At 41.4% G+C, this 23,616-nt stretch overlaps 1 protein-coding gene across 12 annotated transcripts in view; it reads left to right on the top strand.

Annotated features, from left to right (window-relative positions):
- The window catches only part of ZBTB20 (zinc finger and BTB domain containing 20), a 474,904-nt gene that overhangs the window by 308,207 nt on the left and 143,081 nt on the right, over positions 1–23,616 (top strand). For all 12 annotated transcript variants that reach the window (XM_040056379.2, XM_058419419.1, XM_058419420.1 and 9 more), the window contains one exon: positions 3,788–3,888. The gene's annotated coding sequence lies outside the window, so the exon portion shown is untranslated. The remainder of the gene's footprint in view (positions 1–3,787; positions 3,889–23,616) is intronic.

Genomic DNA, 23,616 nt, shown 5'->3' with positions numbered 1-23,616 from the left:
AACTCCTAAGTGAATGGCCCACCCAGGGATTAAACCCACGATCCAGGTATTATTAGCCCTGTGCTCTAACCAGTTGAGCTAATCTCAGGGTCAAGGCCTTGAAGATTAGGATCAGGCTTTCTAGTGGAGAGTTCTTCAGGTTTCACTTCCCTTGACGGCAGAATTGCTGCTGTACGATGCACCAGTCTTGATCTGATAGTTTAGCTGCAGAATGACACCCAGCTAGGGAGCCATGGTTAAAATCTAAGAAATGAGACTTGACCAAGCCCTCTCTGACTCCCCACAGGTATGCTTCGATGAGGTTAGCTTTATGCAGACTTTTGGAAACTTTTTTCGGCATCTGTGAGGGCCTCATATTACTTTGTCCTTACCTTCAGAAGTCTGGGGCATTACTGGACAAAGCAAGGGTCTGCTCCAAACTGTCAGATTTCTTTCTCTATTACCTCCCAGCTGCCCCATTTAATACTATCTGATGGTGAATAAAGTGCTGAAACAGATTGTTGGGAGAGGTGGTGGGTGCCTCATCCCTGGAAGTATTCAAAGTCAGGTTGGACACAGCTCTGAGCAAGCTGATCTGGCTAAAGAGAGAGGTCCCTGCTCATTGCAGGGGGCTTGGACGAGGTGACCTTTAAAGGTCCCTTCCATCTCAGGTGATTCTATGATTCTGATTCTATGGCAGGTACCACGGGATTCAAGGTAAGTGAGAATGTGGTAGGAAGAAAGGTAGATTGGATGGCTGGGACTGAGGACTTGACATGGGGAGCTGAAAGTAGGCTACAGTATACAGGAGGGTGGGCAGACATTTTCCCTGAGCACATATCATAGGATCAGGCTTGTAGGGATCTGCCTCCACTAGTCTTTCTTTGTTAAGGAATTCCGCTGTTATATTCCAGTGGTCCTTGCATTCAACCCAAACATTCCCGTGAGAAAGAAACATGGGTCCTCCTGCTGATGCTGCCAGTGCCCTGGGGTAGAAAACTGTGGAAAAGTGAAATTTCTGTTTCTGGTTGTTCCTGTCCTCTTTGTGCACTTAATACTAGATTGTCTAGACCAGAGCTCGGGGTTACTTATTATCCTCATAATCCATTTCCTTTCGCCAACAGCAGTGGCTTATGTGGCTAAGTCAGAAGGGAATGCTCCCATCACAGGCAGCCTCTTTCCTATGATCTTCATTAAGCTTTGGGCCATTAACTCAAGATGCGTGATTATTTTGTTTGTTCGAACAGCAAGACAAGCAGAGTCTCCTCTGAGTGTTTCTTTCAAGCAAACCAGCATGACTGAAAACTGGGAGCTTGCCAGAAAACGTTACGTGAGATAGTAGTGGCAGGTTCATCTCAGTGTAGGCGGAGAGGGAGCGATGTACCCTCTCTTTTACTACTTCAAACATGCAGTGTCCATATGCCATAGTTGAGTTGGTTTATGGATGGAGTATGAAGGATACTACTCCATCTCCTTCATGCAAGCGCTGTGTGAGTGCTGTGGGATACAGAGTCGTAGGGATATGGGTATCAGCTGTTGCTGCAGTCCAAACACACAGCGTCAATATTCAGTATGCTATAGACAGTACCGTTTTCCTCCTTTATATTTAGTGTTGGTACACAGAGCCAAATACTAAAAGGGGGGTGGGTGGGTCACATGATGAAATTAATACCATTAATTATTTAGAAACAATCAAAGGAAATACAAGACATCTGGCTTTAAGCCCAAACAACTCATGGCACTGCTGTTGCCTTGTAACCTCATCAGCTCTTAGTCCAGTCATCTCTCTTCTTTCATTATGAACACAGGAGACGCTTCCCCCTACCCCCCTTCCCCACCCCTCTTTCCTGCCTTATTTCTGGCAGCTTGGAGCACAGATCACAAGACTGAACTATATAGTTTACTGATTTTGTGTGCATAAACCCTGATTAGTTCTGTGGTGAAAAGGCATCCCCTCACATCCCCATGATATACAATAGTGTTTGATTAGCAGCGTGTTGCAGCCATAGGTCACGTTTTTTTTCTCCTCGTCTTGATACTGGGGAGTAGCTGCTGTAGGAGGAAAGGGCGCTGTTGCTACTGTGGTGCTAAAAGTCATCAAACACACGTATTGCAGTAGGCTGTGCACAACATACAGTGAGAGACGGTTCCTGCCCTGAAGAGGGGCGGGTCTACGTAGGCAAAAAACTGGAGCAGAACAAACATCACAGCAGATGGAGGCGTTGTGCCCATGATTCTGCGAGCGGACTGTGGCAGACCCAGTCCACTGGCCTTGGCATTCACCTCCCCCTGGCTGAGGCCAGTGGTCTTATCCTTCGCAGCCATGGCCAGGCGGTTTTCCATTAGAATGATTTTTCAGTGGAAATTCTTTTTATTGAAATGGAAATTTTCTTGGGGAATAACAGTTTTACCCAAGAAAGTCAAATTAATATTTGCCTACTGCTGGTTCTGAAAGACTCATTATCCTTTTTCCCCCCCTCCTTTTTCCAGGTAGTTGAAGAAAAAATTCTGGTTTTGTTTTCTGAGAGGTGTATATTTGTGGAAAGACCTTCTCAGAGGAAAAAAACCCCTACTTTGCTGATTCTTCCAACTCAAGAATAGAACATTTTGGGGTCCCTTTCCCTCAAGTGATTATGTCATCTTGATAAGATAGTTACATTTTCTCTCCAGCTCAGTCTTTCTGAGTATAGATGATTTAATACAGTATAATTATGAGGTTCTCATCTTCCATAGGCAAATCAGCATGTACAGCCTCCTGAAATGGTTTTCTCGGGGCAGAACAAAGTTCTTGCTGGTCATTCTACTTTTCTGTGCATTGGTGAATATGGGCCCATTTTGATGATTGAAATGCCGGTGCATTGAAGTCATTCTCATTACATCTTTGTCTGTGGAGAAGCACTGACTTTCATGTTCCTACTTTAATCTGAAAAGCATAGATTCACTGACTGTTCTCTTAATGGTTGTTGAGAGTTGCTTTGAAGAACTCTTATTTTATGAAAAAGCACTGAGACTTCTGTCACAGTAAGCATCTCCTGACAGTCTTTACCTACTCTTGACTAGCATTTTGAAGATGCACAATCCCAATTACTAGTGAAAAGGTGCTTTCTTGGTTCTGAGATGCTTGCTTTAGACTACTGCTCTCTATTATTTGTAGTATTCTGTAGCCTACTCTTGTCCTCAGGAAACGATGGCATCAGTTGAACATATTGGGTGTGATTTTTCGAAGTATGCAGTTACCCACATTCGGTTCCTTCTGCATTCAATGTGTGTTAACACTATCTTCAACAAAGGCAGAGTTAGGCCTATGCAGAAGGCTTTAAAAACTGTAAAATGAAACCCACCTCTTGCACCCCGGGCTATTTGCAGGCAAGAACATATGTTATGAGTGCTTCTGCTGCTCTTCACGGTGTTTGTTAAAGGTGTTTAGAGTCTTTTCTGAGTAATGGAGTAGTTAATTTTGATGCTATGATAGATTTGTTTCTTTCATGTTGTCCCTTAAAGTTTATCATCTGAAGGTATTTTATCTCCTTGAAGTAAATGTAAACAACAATTCTAATAAACTAAAAAAAAAGTAGAAACAAACAAACAAACAAATCCCCCACAACCTCTTAGATTAAGCTGTTCCAAGGGTTTTTTTATTTGTTTCCTTATACTAAAGCCAGTACTTTCTATTTTATTTTCCTCAGATGTAGTCATTAAGTACAGTTTCTTGTTTACGTAAAACTTACAGTTTTGTTTTCCTTTTTTCTTCTCTCCCTTTTCTTTTCCCTTTCCTGACATCTGCATCGCATGTTGATGTCAAGAGCAGCAGTGGTTGGCAGTTTTCCTCAACTTTGCAAGAGAGAGAGAGATTTGGTTGGAATGAAACCTTGGTCTGCGTACAGCCTGCTTGAGATGCAGCATTGAAAGGTATAATCTCATTTTCTGTCTTGAAACCAGAGATGAAAACCACAAACAGGTAGAAATCTCGGTGCCAAACCACCTGTTGAGTCACAGCCGAAAAGCCTTTGGCAATACTTTCCTCACTGTATCCAGTTGGAACGATTACATGGCCGATTCCCACAGTATCTGTCTGTACCTGTGAGTTTGGTAATGAGGCTAGTTCATTGGAGAAGACTGGGATTGAAATTCAGTTAGAGTTAGCATGGCAAAGAATCTTCTGCTATTAGTCTTGCTTTTTGCCTGGAGTAGCATACATCACTCGTACAACTCAGTTCAGCTCTGAAAATACCAATCCTGAAGTCACATGCTGTGTATTAGAGAGAAAAATGAGATTTGTTGAAACAGCTTTGTGTGGAGTCCAGATCTGCAATAGCATGATATCCTAGAGGTCAGAATTGAGGTGACTGGATGAAACTGTGAAGACAAAAGTTGTGAAATACCCTGCCGGCAGCATCAGTACTTCATCTTTTGAGGGTATTACAGTTCAGAAAATCACTTGAAATCAAGTTAAAATGCTGTCCTTGGACTGCTACACATATGCTCCCTGTGACATCTGCATTACAGAAACAGCCACTGTGTGTTAATATGGCATTACAGTTTTGGACTCCACCCACAAAAATTAATAACATTCTTCAAAAAGAGTGATGTAGGATGCTGACACATTTAAGCCCATATGTTCTTGAACTTGTGTCTTCCAGTGCATGAGAGAATAGAAATCCCAGAATTTTCCTTATTTCCTGTAAAGCCATGCTGGTAAAGTAGTAGAATGCAAGTGCAGGCAGGCTGGCAGGTTTGGACCATGGATAGCTAAACAGTAGAGCCATATTTTATACTTTTACATGCTCTTATGTATTCTGTTCTGTTAGTGGTACTAGCTGACTTCCGTGGGTTTGCACAAGCATAATTTAGAACAGATTTGGTCCACACTATTTATATTTGTGCAGATTGCTTCATGTTTGTGAAACAATTATTTCCTGTGAATCTGTACCATTGTCCAGTGTTGCAAAATGCTTTCATATGTATATATGACTGGTTAAAACATGAAATGTGTTTTGAAGCAACATGACAAAGAGCAGTAAAATCTGCAGAGTAACTGAGCTTTACTTGGCTGTCCATATAATGTCCAATTAATGCGGTTACTGTGCTTTGAAGTCTCTCCAAGGCTAAATAAGACACGCTGTGGCCTTGTAAAAGATGCACTTTTTCCCTGAATTTTCTAAAGATTTCCATTACAGATGCTACAATGACATGAGGACAGTGTAATCTGTATCTTTAGCAGCAGTAACAATGCAGGGTGTGAAGTATATCCCCAAAATCTGAAGGTGTGAATGCTAACCCATCAGCGAGCTGTGTGAGAATTCTATAGAGTAAAACCTTATTCTGTGCTGAAGAGGAACACTGTGAACACCCAGCATAAAATAGAAGATGTTCTGTTCTCTACTGCACTATCTTGAGCCAAACTTGGGATCTAAAAGCCAAGCGAGGTTCTTTCATCACCATCATAAAGATGCTGTAAGTCAGATTGTCCCCTCAGGCTATATTTTGACAATGTAGTAAATTGAGCTTTGGGAACTTTCTACCAGATCGAGAACTCTGTCACCTCAAAATGCAAAGCACGGATCCATTATAAATTCTCTGATGCAGTTTTTAAAATATGTTTTGATGTGTTGACTTCTACCAGCAAGCTCTGTGCCTTATCTGATACCTTTTGTTCCTTGCTGCTAGCATTAACACATATAAGGGCTGGCAGAAATGTCATCTCATGCCCCCACATGATCCAGGTGAAGTCTGTTAAAGAGTCAGTGATACAGCACCATCAACTCAGTTACTTCCCTGCATTTTGTGGACTTCCTATTCTTCCCTTAGTCCCGGAAGGTGGCACAGGTATTAGGAAGCACAAAACTTGATCTGTGTTACAAATGGAATCAGAAAATATCTTGGGTTTTGTATATGTGTACCAAGACTTCCAATCCGGTGAACTGTGTTGAGAAGAGTGAACAAACCTAAGCGGTGTTTCTTGCACAAAATGAAAGCAGGGCACTACAGGAAAAGTACATGGCCAACTTCCTTTTTGCCTAAACTCTAGAGAAACCAATGAACAGGCAAGCCTTCAGAGTTTTGATTTGAGGATGAGTTTGGCCAGTATTAAAATTTGTACAAAATTCTTATTGTTTTCTTCTGCCTTCTTCCCCTTTGCTTTTCTCTGTTGTGTGATGGTTGTATCATGTCCACATCTTGTGACTGTAGCTTTGGGTTTAAAGCCCACGTTGGCACAATGAATATCTTTACTAAATTATATTTCAGAATTCTTCTAGGGAGCCTGCAGTTTGGAAAGGCAGAGATGCTTGCAGAATCTTTAGTTTCATATATCTTCTGTATTTGAATGTATATGGTTTCCTTGACCTTGGTGTGCCAAAATGATTCTCAGTCTGAGGATCTTGGTCTCCTGGAAAGAAGAATAGGGGAAGAGGAGGGAAGAACTTTATAGTGATATTTTTGACATTGCTGTGTTTAAAACTTATTGTTTCCTGGAGTTTTGAGAAGTTTTCAATTTGTTTTCCTTCCCTCTCTAACCTAATTAATTTTCAGGGATATCCCCAGGGAAGTAATTTATAAGACAAATGAATTACATTAGAAGTTTCTGTCATGGTATAAGCCCCCTTGTTTAGGGTAAATTTAATATGTTTCTGTGTTCTTTCCATCTATAAATACTAATCAACCAGTGACAGTCTGTTTTCTTTATTTTTCGGAAAATTTTGTTGTTAGTGTTGAAAGGAGTAAAAACATGGAAATTAAAAAGGAGAAACATTGCTGTTATTCAACTGTGGCTAGCAAAAATCTTCTCAAGTGTCACTAGCACAGAGGTAGGGCTCTCTGCTTTGACTTTTTTGTCTTTAAAATTAGGGTTTTTTGTAGAAAATACTTAAATAGTAAGTGGTATACAAGTCAACAGTTTTCCGCTCAGTGTAAAATAAAAACATTCACCCTCAAGAAAGAATTTTTAAGAAGGCAAAGCACATACCAGCTGCATTGCTCTGTTCAGCACTGTCCCAACTGCAGTGTTTGTACTGGTGACGCTGCTTAACCTTTTGAAGCCCGTGGATCCTTGTACTGTCTTTTCATGCAGCCTTTTTTTAATATCCGTGCAACCTACCGACTTCAGCAGGATAGTACACACATTAAAACATTTACCTTGGGCCTCCAGGGCTGTGCATTCTTTTCTGAAAGATTAAGGAGACACGAGGGATAATTGCTGCTCCTGGTAAAAGCAGTAGGAGTTTTGAGAGTAGGAGCAAGTTTGCTGTAAATTCAGGCCAAAATACAAGCTTGGAATTTACTTGGATTACAAAATTTTCCAGTAGCATTGCAGCTAGGTCCTTGTTCCTGAGGCTGGATAGTGACACTGACTTTCCTTTTCACTGAGAATGATATGCAGAAAATAGCTTAAATTATAACAAAACAAAGTGTGGTGTGTCTTTAGCAACTTTTGTTTTGATTAGATGGAATAATCCAAGGAAGAGAACTTAGTTTGTAAAACCATAGTAAACATAGCAGAACATCCCAACATAAATTCAGCAGAGTATCCAAGGCAGTGTGTAAATCTCAGCTTGTGCTCCCGTGTCTCTGCCTGACATAGGCTTTTCTGACCCCACCATGGCCAGGTTCCAGCTGCTCACCCCCACCTTGAGTGGGATTTTGGTAAGTGTGAGGAACTGCCTGGGAAATTTGCCTCAGGAGATGATAGCAGGGAAAGGGTGCTGTGCAGGGAGCATATTTTGAAACACTGGATGCACTTTTTTTAGTTTTCTATTTCCATCCTGTGTTCCCAGCTTTTCTAAAGGAATCCTAAGTAATTTCAAAACAGAATTACTTCACTAGCAGTTGTGCAGCCCTCATGAATATAGCAAAGCCTGACAATCCCTGTGTCGCTTTTTCTTGAGGTGCTTAACAGTCTTGCAGCATTTTAAAAATCGTCTTTCTTTGTCCAGATAGCATTGTCTTTAAGTAAAGATAAGGTTCATAGGCAAATATAAAACGTTTATTATAGGTCTGCACTAACTCTGCCTTTTGTCTGGTTTTTTTTTTTTTTTTTTTTTTTTTGAGATGCTAAATTGTTTTCTTTTCCTTACACAAATTGCAGCAAACACAGTGCTATCCCACAGTCCCCAGCTTCAGTTTTAAAATGGATCAAGTTTAGGTTCTGACATAATTGGCAGAGTACCATCGTTTTTCTACCCCTCCCTCAATCTGGGCCATAATTGTGGATATCCTGTGGACTGCAGCCCAGAGACTGCCAGTGCTGGGAGCATACGGAAGGGAAGAGATGATGGCAATAGCTCTGTAGCTTGACCTGACATTTGCATTGTTTCTCAGTCGCTCAGTGCGGTGAGGGGAGCGCAGGTTTTGGCATGAACTGTAAGAACTGGCCATGATTTGGAGGAGCAGTCTCCCCTACCTGGCTCAGATGTTACTAGTCGGTGCTGTTTGCACTTCAGAAAATACAGTACAAAGAAGGGGTATTTTAAATAAAGAGGAAGAAAGCAAATAGATAGAGAAAGGCATATTCTAGGCAATTCCACTGCTTGCAGTGAAGTTTCACTTGGGGATAGATATTGACCCCATAAAATCCCGAGGTCGCAGACAGCCTTATGACAGACCCTGATAGCTTTGTGAAGACAGATTATGTCAAGCCCTCAAATTTGGAAACATAGCAATTCCTCTGTAGTAAGATTGCAAATGAACACCCATTTGGAGATTGCCAACATTATCACAGTTTGTCAGGGTGATCTCACAGCCCACAAAGCGCTGTAAGAGATTGCTTTACAAGTTCTGAAAGATTAGAGCGTTGAAGTATGTGACACTGGAATGATGCTTTGATGCCTGGCTTTGTCAGTCAGCCAGACAAATAAATACTATCCAGTGTTTTTATTAGTGTAAAGCATAACAGGTAATAAAATGTATGGAGACACACTTTCTTGTTGCAGCCACACTGAAATGTAGGCTAAGAGAAAATGGGATGTGTGAATGTCAAACCCCTCAAACAGGCAGTTAAATGTCTGTGTGGGTCAGTAACTTACTGCTATTTCAGCAGGTACTAGTTCAAGTTCAGATCGTTAGAATTATTGCATGGCTAAATGAAACAGCAGAAATATTTGGCGGTCTTGGATTTTGGTCATCTGGAGAAGCATGAAAACCTATATACTTGTAAAATAAGGATGGATGGTTAAGGGCCCTGCCTGCAGAAACCATGGGTTCCTCTCATGAGTTGTGAGAGAGAGCAATGTAGGTATGCATGTAGGAAGTGGCATGGAATTAAACAGCAGAAGAGTGTAAAATCCAGCCTTTCTTTAGAGCTTGGAATTGTGGAAAAGCTTTTGGGTAATATGGCATGCTCAGATTTTTGTTAAGAGTTTCAGAGCTCATAAAACTTAAGAGATCAATGTGAGAATAGTCTAGAAGCATGAAATTGGTGTTTGGGACTTTGTATAACAACTGAACTTTATAGGCTGCCCTTTTCCAGATTCCTTCCACATTCAACCCAGATTTCCACAAAGGATGCCTGGTCTGAATACTGTTTGTGGAGCCTCAGATGAAAACTATTTGCACTGGTAAACAGTTCCAAACAAGGCAAATTCGTTAATCTTTGTGCTTTGATGCAAGACATCAGTATGTTTTTTGTATATACCAGTGTTCCACCAAGGACAGAACATGGATCTGATTTATGTCTATTTTCAAGCTTTAAACTTTGTGGAACAGAAGGTATAAGATGTACGTTTGTTACGCTCCTTTATTCTTAGGCAGCCACAAAGTTGTAGTAATGTCAGATCAGCTACAAACTCCTTGCACCTCTGGTCCACCTGTGGTTAAAGGATGGTCATCTGCATTTGTCTCCCACCTGTAGAGCAACTCATAGTTTGTCCTTGACCCTGGAGAGCTTTTTCCCCTGTTTCTCCATCCATGAGGGCAGCAGAGTACTTGCAGGTACCCAGGCATTAATTAATAATTGCTTACACAAACCTGGAGAAGCTTGGATGAAGGACTTGGTGTAAGGGCATAGAACTATTATGGCTATTATTAACTGAATTCCTAAACCTAGACAATGCATTTGCACATGTAAGTAATTATGATGCACTTCAAGGCATTCTGTTTGTAATGCTTTGTAATGCTTTGCTCTCCATTTCCTACAAATCAAATTACTCAGGGATAGATTTGATTTCCACATCATTTTGAAAATATTTTCTTCTTCTTTTTTTAATTTCCTTTGTATTAATTTTTTTCAAAGTTCAAAACACAACCAACTGTGACTAAATGCATAAACCCAAACAAAAACCCCTAAAGTATAACAAAATTAAAGACAGCCTAAGATGATATGCAGCAAACAATGTAAATCATACCTAACAAACGTGGTTGTAATAATATACCTTATCCATGTCTGATCCACTAATAACAAATACTTATTCAGAGAACAAATAACTCATTCTTCTTCTCAGAGAGAGAGAGAGGCAAGACCCAAATTCAAATTATATCTTACAGTCTAAACAAATATGAAAAACCTGCCAAATCTTCTTATAGAAATCCCAACAATCTTGTGTTTTCTTGGTATCTTGTGGGAATAAGGAGATTGGGAGGAGGGGAAAGAAAGGCCAGCTTTTACTGGAAATGTGTGTCCTGATCCTGTAGCTATTCCGTGAGAATTCCTCGGTGCCTTCTGTTGAAAGGTTTCTCTTGCAGGTACTAGATTCAAACCAAAACCTGAAAGCACAGCCTAGGGTTATTTTTAATAATTTGGGATTTTCTCCTCCCTTATAAGAAGTTTCTTCAGAGCGTTGGGTTGGCAAGCAGATTACAAGTGAACTCTGGTCAGTTTATAAAGTTTGTTACAAGAATAAAGACTGTTATTAGAAATTAATGAATGCTTTCCTTTCTCCCTCATGTCAAAATAGGCTTTTGACATTTTCACGTTTTTCCTTTTTTGTTACATAAACAATTCCTGTTTGCTTAACAGAATAGCATCATCCTCCCTGTCCTGCGCTGTAGGTGTGGCACCGTCTTCCCCTGGTCCCTTCCCTGTCGCGGAGTCAGTCAGATTTGGTTCAGTTCTGGGCCACGGGTTGCCACCAGTGGTTAACTGGCACACCTGCTTCCCAAAGTGGGAAAAGGCAGATGTTCAGGTATCTTGGAAGCCATGGCACACCCTACCTGCCGCACAGCACGTATTTGTTGTTTGTGATCAGGTCTTGGCTGCAGTGCCAGCTTTGCCACTTGCCCCATCAGCCTGCGAGGAGCTCTGGTCTCACTGCCTGCTGGCAGAACTCATGTTTAATGATGTTTAAAGAAGCTGAGTATTTTCCCTCTCACATTAAACTTTGGGGTAGAAAACAGTGTCTAGCTCATGTCTCGTCTGTTGTCCTTGTTACACCTCGTGTTCCTCACTCCTCCTCTCTGGGCTGTGGTTCTTGGGAGGAGAAGAAATTCAGTCCCTCACCTATGAGAGCTGGTGAAATCACTGCCTTGCAGGGGCCCTGTGCTGAGAGGTGTAGCAGGGTGTCTCTGTGTGTCTTTTGATTTTGCCTTGAGGCCTCTCGTCATTCAGCAACACTCCCAACTCCTAGCTCCTCTCCCACTGTCCCCACATGTCCCTTTAGCTGCTGGTCTCCCCAAAGTGCCACCCCTTTCCTGGCATGGTCCTGCAGGGCTATTCTGTTTGCCTGAAAGGTGATGGTCAGGAATTTTGCAGTTTCCAGGTGATGCTTCTAGTCACTGTTTTTGCTTGGAGTTTAAAATGTGCTCTTGGCTGAGTCCAGGCTGCCTCTTGCGAAGTCCCACTGTCTATTAGACCCAGGTAACGTGTGCATATCAGAAACAAACAGGAGATGAGCACGATCACTAGGGTGATGTATGGTAAGGAAGCATTTTTAGAGCCTCTCATATGGTATTTGGCATCATGAACTTCATTTTAAATTCTATCAACAGCAATTTGCACTTAAAACCTAAGCCATAGAAATTTCTCAACATCATAGATGAGAAACATGCCTTAAAAATGTGAGCCAAGCATAGCTGGTACAGTGTCCTGTCCCAGTGTGTAGGATCCCAGATTACTGCCACTTAAGCTGTTTTGGCGTTTATTTTTATTGAGGAATACCCAATTCCACAATCATGGCTTCCAGCAAAGATGTTTTCTTCCCAGACCAAAAATATGAACCTTATTAGCTGGAATGTAACATGTGAGAGCGAAGTGTCTGTACTGGCTGCAGAAACAGAGATCCCAGCTTCAGATACAGACCAACCCCCTAGCAGTGGGCTAACAGCATCCACCTCCTTCTGAGTACCAGAGAGAAAATCTTAATGCACTTTTTGTGTATTCTCTTTGAGATTCTTATTAAATGTCAGATGCTAGGCCTTTTTTCCCTATACATCTGTATAAAATCCTGTCAGGGGAACAAGGGGTTTGGGAAAAGGGAAGGTGGTTATAGAACATGTTCTGATAGAACATGCACTATGCAGGGCAAATGGACTTCTGTGGTACGTGGGCTTAGGTGGGAAATGGAGTAACAAGAGAAAAAAAATGATAAATTAATGTATAGGCTGAACCTCAGAGGTCAGAATTAGATTATTCTTTCTTTTCATAGTAAAGTTACCTGCTTTATGAAGCAATGTCCTAGGTATTTAGCCGGTAATATTTTCATAAGAATGCATTCCTATTTCTAAAGAGACAGGTATCCCAGAACATGGTTTAGGGATTGGAGAGAATGTATATCAGTTACATATGAGTAACTGTTCCTTGTACTGAAATGAAAATTAAATTTTTGATACTGCTGTCATTCTTTGATTGAGAGAAGTGAAGCTATAGAATTAAGTTTATAGTGCCTGTCATTTAGTTGGGCTCTGCTTTAGTCAAGTTGGCCAAACTATCAGAGAAAATTAGGCTTCTTAATGTAACCTTTTAACCTCTTGTTTCTAGCACTGCAGCACATCACTGCCCTGCCCTGTAGCACAAAAGCTGCTCAAAAAAGTATTTTTCAGAGCTTGAACTGCTGGTGTGCTGGTCCAGAAATGCACTTTGGCACCTGCAGTTAATCTTTCCAGATCAGGGCAGTAATTTAGATGTCTCTTGAGAGCTTATGTGTTGTCATGTGTTTGCATATCTCTCAATCTGTCCGTGATTATGGTTGTTTAAATGGTTTTGGATTTTAAACTTGTTGGATCTTCCTTTAAAAGTTCCGTTCATTTAGTCAGTGTGGAGATGGTGCCACTGCCAGGGCCCCACATGGGTTTCCATTTGTGTCTGCTTTCTGGATTCTCACAGGGAAGAGGTGGCATGGGATTTGTTCAAGGAGGTTGCATTCATTTTCAGCAGACGTATTTCCTGTTGCACAGTGACAATGTTGAGCAGTTAAGGTTGCATCTATTCTGCAAGAGCTGAACTGTAACCCCCACTAGCGGAAGATCAGGGTCCGTGTAAGTACGAAGGGTTTGCCGATTTGTTGGAAGACTGTGGTGAGGTCTTAAGGTACAAAACCACCTCTACATCACAGCCCAAAATAGTGCATTGTCCCCAGAGGGTGGCAACAGCAGATGTTTGTGAATGGCAAGACCGAGCCTGCAATATGATCAGGAAAATCATTCTTAGTGGAAATTTCACTTCATGGTGCTGAAGGGAAGTGAAGCGCCATTTATTGACACAACTGAGGAGTTTTACACTCTGTTGTGTTGTGGATAGAGAGGAATAGTAAAACAGCTTCTACTTGGCATGTTGTCAGTACAACCACCAGTTAGAGGGAATTCAGTCAGGCACAATGCCTGCAGCCTGCACACCAGGGAAAGTAAACTTTTGTAATACATAGCACAGTCATCGAACTCTCGGCATGCACATCCAATCTGTGCAACTGTTTCCTGGGTTATGTGTCCTGGGTCTAGCGTGAATACAGGTATGCCTTATTGCTTCCCATAATCGTGCCAATGGACAGCAAGAATAGACATACAAAATCTTGGAAAGGCATCAGAACAAACAGGCACATGTTCTTCACCTCTCCATGCAGTCACCGTGGATCAAAAGCACAGACAGACAATACGTCATATGTGAGGGCAAAAAACACAGACTGCACCCAGTGCAGCCATCACACCTTGAAAACAGACATAAAATGTGAAGTCAATATGAATACACAGCTCCTAACAGTCTAATAGAATAGATCACACCACAGCCAGGTACATCTGTTCTCAGCACTAAACATTATCATTAGCTTAAAACACTTAAAATCACTGAGCTTCTTCAGGTCTGGGGACAGATTATAGCAGGGAGAATCTGCTAAATAGATTTAGCAATGTTGCAGGCAGGGACCTTGACTACATTAAAACGATACATTTTGCATCTCAAAGGCTGTAGGCTGTTTTCAGAGGAACAGTCTGAATGAAGAATGACACTAACACTGGATAGCAATTTCTTTATCACTGTGTAAATACAGGGCTTTAAACCCTTGGACAAACAACTGTGCCAAACTGGAAAACAATTTGCCTGTGGAAAATCAGGCTTGCAATGTACGGCAGGTCATCAGCCATCCTGTGTTCTTGTCAGACTTCTGTGTAGGCTGGAAAGACTGAACTGTGACTGGACTTCAGACTGAGCGGCTGACAGAAAGAATCAAATCTCTCTTCTGTGGGAAAAGAAACAAAAGAAATAGCATGTTTCTCCCTGTCTCTCTGTGTTCACATGCTGGTATCTGACTGCTGTGAAATGTGAGATATGGATTCTTGCAGAGACTGTCAAGTCATGAAAGCGTAGAGGAGCTTTCAGAAGCAAACAAAAAAGCGGTTTGATATACATGCAGCAGTGACTACTGAGGTGGTGTGCTGCTTCTTGTTTAGGCCTTGCTCTGAAGGAACTGGTGAAGAAGGTATGTGCCTGGTTCACTGCCTGGCTCTTCAAAAGAAGTGAAAGTGGAGATAGGGCATAATAATCATGACAGAAATAAATATATGAAATATTATTTTTGATGATGAAAAGTCTGGAAGATATTAAAGAGAAAAAAAGAAAAAAGGACATGTATGTTTTGCACATTAGCTAAGAACAGGTCCAAAGAATAGGTGAAGGTTTAGCCTGTGTTCTCATACTTGTCAGGAAATTGCTTGAACTTTATGAATGGCCATGAAGGACTAATACCTCTGCCAGAACTTCAGAGAGTGGTTCCGTATATTCTTCACCCAGACTAGGAATTCTCCAAGAGTACTCCTAATAAGAGATTAGGAAAAAACGCAATAGCAAGTAGACACAGAAGGCCATCCTGGTTTTCAATCAAGCTCACTCTTTTTTGTATCTTAACAGTGAGCAGAGATCCCATCTTCCACGTTGTCATCTTTTCCAAATCTCCCTCCATTCTGTCTCATGGCACAGATTTCTGAGGCATTAAGGCTGACAGGAGTTCTGTGTTTCCCCACGACAGAGCAGGCTGGGTGTGTGGAACCTCCTTCCCCGTTCTCATAAGGTGAAGTGTCTTTGTTTTCACCATCTTGGCCCATGGTTTGTTAAGCTGTTTTTCCTGGATCTGAAAGGCCACATAACCTTCTCTTGCAAGGTCCTGAAATGCTTCCTGGGGAGGGAATACTTGCCTTCGGGGTGCTGACATAACCTACACACAGTGAGTGGAGGTCCCCAGAAAACTGCAGTCAACAGCCAGGCATCTCTGGCACAATCATTCTCTCTGTGCCAAAGGACAATCTGTCACTTGCCTGGGAGGCAGTCTGAACCCATGCAGTTACATCCCTGGTGATTAATGTACACCTTACCACCTCCTGCTTCCCATGGGAAGTGTATTTCTTTTATCATGTCTTCTTAAATAGAAACAAAGAGCATCATGCACATTAAAAAAGCCCCTACCAAAACAGGAAACAGCATTGCACCCAGTTCTGTCTCTGGAGAAGAGGAGTAGTTCATGGTGGTTATGTTGCATGGCACATTCAAAGCATTATCTGGATGAGGGTCTGGTGGCAGGGCCATGGTCAGGGGATCAGGAATCAGGACCAGAGCGGGACAGGTGATTACCCTGGCAGATGGGGAGGAGATCTCATGATAAGAAATAACCCATGGTATATGCCTGTTCATTCAGCCCCAGAATGGGGATAGGTGGGATATAATATTTTCAAGAAAAAAACAACTAATAAAGTTGCCAAGAACAGATATTTTATAATCTGTGCTAAATCTCTGCTGGAAAACATGAACAGCAATGAAACTGAGAAGACACTAAAAGAAATTCGGGGCAAAGTGCCAGACGCCCAGACGGAAGCAGAATGTGGACCAAAAAGCTTGCGACAATTGGGTAATTATGGTTTATGAATTTCAGCTTTAATCTGTAGTTCAGTGAGTCCTGATTAAATATCTGTTAAACACAATTAAAGTTTGTTTTTGTATTTCACCGTCTTGATCAGAATAATTAGAGACTGCGTGTTTCATGTCAAAAGTAGCAAGAGGAATTTTAGTGAATGAACATCGTTTTTAAAAGCCATTTGTAGCACCAGCTGTTGGCATTATTTTATATTTTAGTGTTATCAGCATAAAGATGGGTCCTCTCAATGCTGAATGCTTTCCAGCAGGGCTAAGATTCCGGGAAAGGCGTGATACAGTCGGAACTGTGCGGGGCCGTGGGGCGACGCCGAGAGCCCGGGCTGGGACTCTCTTGCTACGACATGAGACTGTGCACTTGAGCGGTGGAGGGTGAGAAGTGCTGTGAGCAGGTCGTGTAGTGCCCAGCCTGTGCTTCTGTGCCAGAGATGTTTGAGATGGCAAGTGCGATGAGCGATAGGAAGGATCGCTGGAGAGGGCACGGATCTGATGAGCTGCATTTGGATTCTCTCATCGCAGTGTCTTATCGGAAGCTCCGCGTGTCCCAAGGGTTAGGTGTTAGAGCGTTAGCCCAGAAGGATGATTGTGGCAGCGTTACGAGTGCTCTGGGGAAGGAACCCTTCCGCTGTGTGGTGGTGCCTTAGCAAAAGCAGCAGGCTGCAGTGATGGCCCTGTGCAGTTACTGGATAAACTGGAAAGGATGGGTTTGCCCATGCCAGATGCTGCGAGGACTTGGCGTGTTGGTCTTCATCAAAAGCAATTCTGTTTAACTCAGGAGAGGGGACAAAGTCAGCTAAGTTGTTCCTCAGAAAAACAGGAAATAAACGCTGTTGTGGAGGAAAAGCAGGATAGTTTTAAATAAAGGGAAGGCATATTGAGACACAAAGCTCCATCTACAGAAGCTGCTTTTTTTCCGCAAGAACCTGAAATGTATCTGAATGTCACCTGAATGTAGTTAGGGTGTATAAATAAATCCAGGGGTGGGGAGAGTGTGCACGGGTATATGGCCAACCTGGTTTTACCCTTCATCTGTCTCTTTATGCCAGCAAAAATGAATCTTCAGTCACAGTTCGGGGTGCCTGAGGAGGGGGAATAAATCTCAAATAACATGAGCTAAAAATTGAAATTACCTACAGACAGTGCCAGTTTCTCCTCTTGAGAATGTGTTTTGCTGCTCTGTTGTTTAGTTTACTTCGAATTATATGGTTCCTTTGGCCTCTACAGTTTCGGCATCTTTGCTGAGTGTCCAAAGAAGGAGAAATGCAGGTGTCCTGTGTGGAGGTGACAGTCTTCAAGCACAGGACTGAGACCACAGTCCTACTGAGTAGTCATCCATTAGTAACAGCTCTCAGTCACCAGTGGCCTTGTGGAGGGTCTGTGTGGCTCATTATCATCCTGCAGAACCACTTCATTTGCTGGCAGCTTAATAATTCAGTAAGAGACTTGTTCGAAAAGCAGAACTCAAAACTCAAGAAAGGTGTTAGCTTATCTATAGTTTATTTTGGGTTTCTTTAAAGCACTGGTCAGTTTCTTTGTACTGTTTCACCTACCTTTCCAGCTAAGAGGCGAAAAATAGTGCCAGAGAAAACAGAATTTCTAAATTAGCCTTCCAATAAAACTATAGATCTAATAATTCCTAAGTGAAATCGAGGTTAATGGTGAAAGAGTTGAACAGAACTTAAAAATCAAAGATACGTTGGAAGACAACATCAAAGGCATATCAAAATATGGTGGTCTTTTTATAAGCTGCAAGCCCTGAAGAGATGGTGCCCCTAATAGAGCTGAGGGAGAAAGGATCAAAGCACTGATCACATGAGTCTTTAAAGTAGAAAGAATATGTGGAGTGAATCTATGAAGAGACAGGTTTTGGATGAAACTTGCATAGCACTGGGATCGTTTATCACATCTTGAAGCCTGGGTACAGTACAAATGATCAGATTTCACCAGAGAAGGAGGGAAAGGATATTCGATTCAAGGAAGGAAAACTCAGGCCAAGTTTCTATCTGTGGAATAACAATATTTATGTTCAAATGTGTGTATGTTTACATATATGTATGTAAACAAATGCATTTTTAAAACTTATATTTTATGGATATTAGCCATACCCACTTTTCTTCAAGAGGAATATATTCTGGAGAAACAAAAGACATCAGTAGTATTTGGTTGAGTGTAATTTTTTTTTTGTTTTTTTGGTTTTTTGGTTTTTTTTTAATTTCATAAGGTTATAAGGAAAGGAGAAACAGAGTCAGAGCTTTTCTGTTATCTTCTGTTGCATTTCTGAATTACTCTGATTTTCCCTTGGAACCAGCTGCTTAAGTATATCTCATCAAATGGCTGAGCTTGTCCAAATCCACTACCCTTATGTCTGAGATTAAAAAAAAAAAAGAACAAAAAAACCAGGGCAGTGTGTAGGTCTTAATACAAGTTGCTTTATATGGGGGTGGGTAAATGGAAATACTGATTTGTAATTCAGTGTGTGTAGGCCTTTCGCAAAGTGTATGCAAGCCCAGTGAAAAAAAAAAGAAGGAGCTATTTGTTCTTTTGGCAAAGGTGTGCGTAGTTCTTCCACAGAGTTTTATACTACGCCTGAGGGTCATTTCTCTTTTAAAAAAGCACTGACAGCTGTGATGAATGGCATTACCTGGGAAGAGGGAATATCTAGATGTTTAAAAAGATCAAGTTTCTTCTTATAGAAAAGTAAACATTAAGTCACAAATCTGACTGTTCTACTTTCATGGACAATCAGGATCAATTCTATGCTACTTAAATGTGAACTGGAAAGGCTTAAGTGTAGCTGCATGCTGACATTAACAGGGGAGGGTAGTTCACAACCCGTGCACACTGCCACAGCTATCCTTTTCCATGAAGTCATGGATGAATGCCATGTGCCCATGTTGAGTTGCCTCCTTGTCAGCAGGCGAGATTGCCCGTCCATCACTATTATCTACAACGGGGCTCATTACCTGCCAGCCAGTAAACATCTCACTCTTGCCATCTGCAGTGAATTACAAAGTGACTGGAAGAATCAGGACCAGTTTGCCTTGCAGAATGATTGTCAAGTTCATTTTCATCTTTGGAAGCCCTTTAGAAATGGGAGAGATGGTGACTGGGATGGGAAAAAGATGATGTCCATTACCCTCAGCCATGCAAGCTGACTCATGCTATTCTTTACGTGCCTTGAAATTTTCACAGCTTGCAGGTGAAATAATTTCTTTTATTCTTGACTGGCTGTATCATTTGTGATAAATAGTGGTGCCATTTTCACATGAGTGGACAATGTTTTCTCTCATTCAGGAAAGATTTTTTTTAATAAAAACATTAATTGTGCTCAGTACAAAGACATCTCCCATTGACAAAGTTCATGTCCAGCCCATCAGTGCTGCATTCAGAGAGGAGGATAGTGTATTACAGTAATTTTTGCTGTTAGCATTTTGTCAGTCAGTGGGGTTTTTTAAAGCCTCCAGGTAGCTTAACAATGATTGTAAACCTTGATGTCACTGCATGGGCTTACAGTGAATTTCAAGCATCTGCCTTAGGGAAGACAGAATCTATTTCATATGGCTTTTAAAGGAAAACATTAAATAAGTGGGGTAGATCAAGAATCTGTCAATAATCCTTGGTATACGGTCTGTTGGTAATGTACAGATACAGATTAGATGTCCTGCTGTTGGTAGAGGGAAGGCAGACAGAGGAACAGGAGTGTTTGGAAACAAAAGCCATTCTAATGGCTCTTCCCTTTGGCTTTAAGGACACATCAGGTTAGTGCAGAACCTGGCCCTGGGCTTGGGTGTCTGTCTTTTTTCTTCGGCCTCTTTCTCTCAGCAAAATTCAGAGTTTGAAAAAAAATAAAAAATGGAGTGATATGTGTTTGGTATGTCAGCCAATGGCCACATGTGCAGTGAGGAAATTTTCTCTGAGAGCTCCCAAAGCTCATAATCGTTGTGCAAGACATAATTATACTCTTTAGAAATCCAGATCGGTCCACAGTAAGGGGAGGATGGGAGGGAATGTTACAGACGGATTTTAACAAGTGTATGTGTCTCCTTTTCTGCAACAATTTTGGTCTTAAGTGCACTTGGCTAAATTCTCATTCTCCCCCGGGAGGGTTACTGGAGGGATTTCCAGGCTTTTCTGTCTGCCTGCAGCAGGCTCATGGGGAGCAAACACGCTGACTACCATTCTTTGCACCTGCTTCAGAGAGGGGCAGCGTACACTCCCAGATGCTTGCCTCGGGGTGCCAGCGGGAATGGGGGAATAGGAGGAGGCTGGCACTGCTCTTCAACAGACAGTCATCCCCCTTGGGAGTCTGGAGATGCCAGTGGGCATGATGCACCCAGGACTTTGGAGCTGAGCAAGTGCTGATGACAGTGTTATACCTGATCCCAGTCAGATAAATAAAGAGGTTCAGAGAAGCTCTCCTGAATCCTTTCTTCACTCTAATAATGCTTCAGGAATAGCTGGTATTTAGCTCTCGGTAAGAGAAGAGCCTGGTGCACTGTTTTAGAGAGCAAAATCAAATTAAGCTGGAGTGCAACCCAAATTTCTGACTGGGTTTAACCATTTGCTTATCTGAGCTAATCATTGTTTTTAGGCTTTCTTCCTTTTTTTTTGTTTTATTTTTTGCTTCCTTGATCCTTTACATTGCAAGCATCATTTGCTAAAGGAAACAATTTCCCGAACAGTGATTTTGTCTGTAAAACAGGGATTCAGAATGGTCTGCCATCCCGATTTTTGGTGACACCCGGACTTCTGACTGACCAGGCATCTTTCTTAGTTCTTAGATTTGCTATATTTTGGATCTGGAACAAATGCTTATAACAAAGCAAATGAACAATACTAAAGTAAACGAACAATACTTTCTGAACCCGTGAAGTAAATGGAAATTTTGCCTTGGGCAAGTAATGTCTGGAGCTTCACAGTCACCCTCACTTCATACAGAAAAGTAATAGACTGCCGTTATTTCTGTAGCAGGCAGGGATGATTTGGTACCTAGAACCAGACAGTGGATTGCTGCATGATGGACAGTGTAGCCTCTCTGGATCATACCTTGATATCCAGGATGAGAGATAAATGTCAGCCCTTACAGCAGGGTTTTGTGTGTTGCATTTGGCAACACATGCATACTGTTGTCACTTTTCCCATCTCCAGGAACTCTGCAATGGAGGGATCTAATTATTGGATGCCAGATTATCAAAAGCATTTAGATGTTTAAAGATGTCACTGATTGCCTGAAGGTAACTTTCAAGAGTACATTAGCAGGTTAGGGTTGTTCCTTTGGCTCTGGGTGCATTTTAAAATTCTGGTCGCTGCCTGCTGTTATGTTTGATTATAAAAATTTCTCTAAAGATCTTCATTGCCTCCTCCAAGGCTTGCCAGCACACCCACCCGAGTTGTGAGTGCCCTCTAGGCTTCTCCCGTATGAAGCATGTGAGGATGCGATATGGCCTGCTTCCCTCAAAGTACCAGGAAGCACAAAAGTATGGAGAAGTGGGCATAAATAAGAGGGAACTAGAAAAATATGGAATTTGGGCCAACTTTGTGAAGAGTAGAGGAAGCCTGCACAATGAGCTGTTGTGCTGTCATTGTGCTGTGCTTGCTGAGCAGGGATGAGATGGATCTGAAGGATGGCAGGCTTGCTGTGGGCCTCACGTTTGCACTGAAATACTGAGCAGACAAATCAGCTGCCATGTGAACTCGAGCCATCCAACAGCCAGCATAGCTTGGCTTGATAAACAGCCTCTCAGAAGAAGGTACCTACGTCACCAGTCCAGGCAGAGAGAAAAGCTCTCCTTTATGCTGTGTTGTGACTATTACGTGCTTCCAAATGGTACATTTAGTGACACTGATAGAGAAAAGATGGCTCTAAGTATCAAGCAAGAAGGAAATGATAGAACACCAAGCTGTTGAAATAGCTTATCGGCTAGCCAAAAGAATGTCTGGCCACGTTTTTAGATGTTGTAAAAGCAGTATGATTATTTAGATCTTAGTTGAAACATGCTAAGTTATACTTGCAAAATATCCAGCCCTTTGTTTGTGATAATTCATGAAAGCAAGAGCTTTATCCCTGTGTGTGGTTAACAATTTCTGTATGGGTGTTGATGTTCTAAAGTTTCAAACATGGATTTTTAAACCAGATCTAACGGAAATGTCACTCCTTGTAACAGGTCTCATTCTTTGGGATTTTTGAATTGTAAAATATCTAAAAAAAAAACCTCTGAGACAAGCCTGAATCTAAAAATTGCAAAGCTGTAGGTACCCTTACTCTAGTGACTGAAGCATAAATACAGAGATTTTCCAGCAAAATAGCTCTGTGAAATAGCATTAGAACACTTGCAGTTACACAATGAGGAATTCAACACACTTGACATTTTGCAAGAATTTGGGAGTTTTCATAATTTGGAAAGTGTTTTGGAAGTGTTTTAGATGGCATGCTAAAAGAAATAGTTAAAAGATGAAAACATGCCATGATTTCATATATATATATATATTTTTTTTTTTTATTATTATTATTATTATTTTTTTTTTTTTTAAACTGATATTTTCCAGAAGGACCACGTAAAAAATGTTGGGTTAATAGAGAAATTCCCACCAAGTTCACTGTGCCTTAAAGCAGATTAATGGCAATTCAGAACTCCTAAAAATAGCAAGAAATAGGTTTTGGGAACCTTTTAATTGGAAAAGTACATTTGCAACACAAGCACTGAATTACATTTCTTCCTGGACTTTGTTTGACAGAGTTAGTTTAGTTCTCTGACAACTGCCAATGCACATTTTTCAGAGACGAAGGTGGTGTTCTATACAAAGTATATGGAAGAGTGAATTACAGAATGGGACATTTGTGGGGGTTGAGCTGGTAAAATACCTGCAAAAGGCTGCTTACCTGTAGGACTTGAGGAAGACTATGACTGAACTAAAGCTTTAATATTTGACTGGCACAATTGCTAGTGCAACACTTGTTAAGGCACTTGTGGGTTATATTGTTGTGTACTTTCTTTCCTTTTTCTGCAATATAAATTCAGCAGAATGCGCTAAAGAAATGGTGGTTCAGCATCTTTAACAGCATCTTTCTTGTAAAGGTTGATATAAAACTCCACCATTTTTTCCTCATTCAAATTCTCCCTTGACGTCCCTACCTGGAAGGTATAAATATCAGCTGTGAAATGGAGTTCTAATTCCTTTTCACTCACAATTACACAAGTTGAGCAGCTTGTTCTAGTTTATCACAGTTGGGGATTTCTTTGATTTTGTTAGTTTATTTTGGTGACGTTTATAACATCCAGGCAGCTGAGGAATAAATAACACCTCTCTCAGTTGCCAAATCTTCCTCCAATGACGCCTTAGGACGTGGAGAACGACGTTTT

Source organism: Hirundo rustica, chromosome 2 (assembly GCF_015227805.2).
Source record: "Hirundo rustica isolate bHirRus1 chromosome 2, bHirRus1.pri.v3, whole genome shotgun sequence".
Lineage (NCBI taxonomy): Eukaryota > Metazoa > Chordata > Aves > Passeriformes > Hirundinidae > Hirundo > Hirundo rustica.
Note: the sequence above shows the minus strand (reverse complement) of the source record. Positions and strands in the feature narration are given on the sequence as shown.